Source organism: Glandiceps talaboti, chromosome 19, assembly GCF_964340395.1.
Source record: "Glandiceps talaboti chromosome 19, keGlaTala1.1, whole genome shotgun sequence".
Classification (NCBI taxonomy): Eukaryota; Metazoa; Hemichordata; class Enteropneusta; family Spengelidae; genus Glandiceps; species Glandiceps talaboti.
The window spans coordinates 13,055,591-13,058,090 of NC_135567.1; the positions used below are offsets into that span (position 1 = coordinate 13,055,591).

The 2,500-nt window shown below is 38.4% G+C and overlaps 1 protein-coding gene across 1 annotated transcript in view; it reads left to right on the forward strand.

Annotated features, from left to right (window-relative positions):
• LOC144450160 (uncharacterized) overlaps window positions 1-1,903 on the forward strand; it is a 14,418-nt gene extending 12,515 nt beyond the window's left edge. Inside the window, exon 8 of the mRNA XM_078140735.1 lies at window positions 1-1,903. This exon is cut by the window's left edge and continues 1,010 nt beyond it. The gene's annotated coding sequence lies outside the window, so the exon portion shown is untranslated.
• Window positions 1,904-2,500: the final 597 nt, after the last annotated feature.

Sequence of the window (2,500 nt, forward strand, 5' to 3'; positions counted from 1 at the left end):
CTTCGTTCTAGTAGTCAGTAACAACTAGTAGTACCAAGAGTTGCATCAACATCATCTGGAAATCGCGCTTTCTACTACGCTGCACCGAAGCTTTGGAACAATCTCGCATTCCACATCAGACAATGCATATCAACTGACACTTTCAAACGCAAGTTTAAAACTCACCTTTTCACCCAGATTTACAGTGTGTAATCTAACTTACTCTTACGAATCATTTGTTGAGATTTGTTTCACATGTCTATTTTAGTCGAAACCTCTTTAAATGATCATTTCAAATCATTGTTACAATTAGGCCAAAAAAATATATATCTGGTTCTGCTCAGCGTGCGCTTGCCCTGAATACCCTCGCGTCGATCCTTTTTTTCCGATAATTTTTGCTTACCTATACATTCCCGTTCGATATCAGGAGAACAAGCAGCTGAAATCTACCCTACATGCCAAGACGCTTAAATACAAAGCCTAAACTGCTTCGAAGAAAAAGGAAGTTTTTCAAGAGATAAATATGATAGAACAGAGTATGTAAAGTGTCAAAAATGTGTATTTACTAATTTGCAAAAACAAAAATTAGAAGAAAAAAAATTCTCGTCGTCGCACCACTCAAGAAAGCTTACCCTGACCAGAACCAGATATATATATATTGGCCTTAACTCCCATTTTTTAAAAAGCGTTTTATCTTTATTGAGACAATATTTTTGGACTACTTTGTTTATTTTTTATTTGTTCAACCATACCTTTTGATTTATTTTAAATGTGAAGCGCCTATGAGCACTGTCGTGGATATATGGCGCTATATATATATGTTTTATTATTTTACAAGTGTACTTAAGCAAGAACTAATATTGACAGCACGTTTCCCTTAATTCTAAACACATCGTCCACTCCTGCTGAAAATATAAACTGAGATAGCTCTTTGGTAATAACATGTTTGTAAGGGATGAGATCAATAGTTCAATGTAGGATAAAAAGAAATTCTTCGACGGGGGGGGGGGGGTTGAGCCATTTTAGTTCTCATCCTAAAAAAAATAATTAAAATTTCAATGGATCTGTGTGTACCCTATAAATACAAATATTTCTTTAAAACAATGTAACGAAGGTTTAAATTGCATTTTGAATTTTGATGTTTACAAAATTTGTAGTTCAATGTGTCGTCTGCTTCAAATACCGGCGTATTTCCAAGTAGTGGTAACGTCGACCTTCCCGAACTGTCAGAAGAATATATCCTCAATGAAAATATTTCCTCAATATTCCCTCAATATTTCCTCAATGAAACTGAACAATTCGTACCGTCAAAATAGCAACGTTTTGTAGCCTTCAGTAATTTAACTAGAATTGGATGAAATCGAGCGTTTTAAAGATGGAAAGAGCACCAAAAATAGACTAGCTAGGGAGTACGGATTCAGAAAGGTAAGTTACACGAATACCCCCAAACTCAAGAGTAAAATTTTTTTTATTCATATTCTCAATTGTTAACGATGGTACTGTGAAATTAATCGACAACTCTTTTCTCTCTGTTTTATTCAAAATGGCTTGAAATCAATGGGAAGAGTCCCGATTTGGATAACATTCCGGTACAAGATCTGAATTAAATGCTATTACAATTTTACGCAGAAATGTGGGGCCAAGGTGTTAGGTGGCAAGCGGTACAGGCAGTCGAGTCTGAGCGGCATACGAGCTGCAATAAATCGCCATCTAAATTCGCCACAATTCCACACAAATGTTAAGGTAATGCAAAATAAAGAATTCAATTCTTATAACACATTCAAAGGCCTCCTGAAGCAATTGAAGTCGCCTGAGATAGATAGTGTTCAACATAAACAAGCCATCTGCCCTTCGCTAGCGAAGTTCTGAACAACAAGACGCCAACAAATCCGATGTGTGTAAAGTTTGGTTTGACATGACATACCACTTCGGCCGCCGAGGTCGTAGTCTCGGTTAGGTTTAGGGTCCAAGTGGTCTCTGTGTCACCTGTGAGTGTTCTCTGTGTCACCTGTGAGTAGTCTCTGTGTCACCTGTGAGTGGTCTCTATGTCACCTAGTGTGGTCTCTGTGTCACCTAGTGTGGTCTCTTTGTCACCTAGTGTGGTCTCTGTGTCACCTGTGAGTGGTCTTTGTGTCACCAAGTGTGGTCTCTGTGTCACCAAGTGTGGTCTCTGTGTCACCAAGTGTGGTCTCTATGTCACCTAGTGTGGTCTCTATGTCACCTGTGAGTGGTCTCTATGTCACCTGTGAGTGGTCTCTGTGTCACCTAGTGTGGTCTCTATGTCACCTGTGAGTGGTCTCTATGTCACCTTTGAGTGGTCTCTGTGTCACCTAGTGTGGTCTTCATGTCACATGTGAACAATGCAATGCAATGCAATGCAGTGCAGAAGAGAAGAGCTATAGTACAAAGTAAATACAAAGTATTGAAAATACTGACAGGAATAGAACAATGCAATGCATAAGAGAATACCTTTAGTACAGAGTAAATACATTTTGACAACAGTTCCTTCAATCGACCAAAT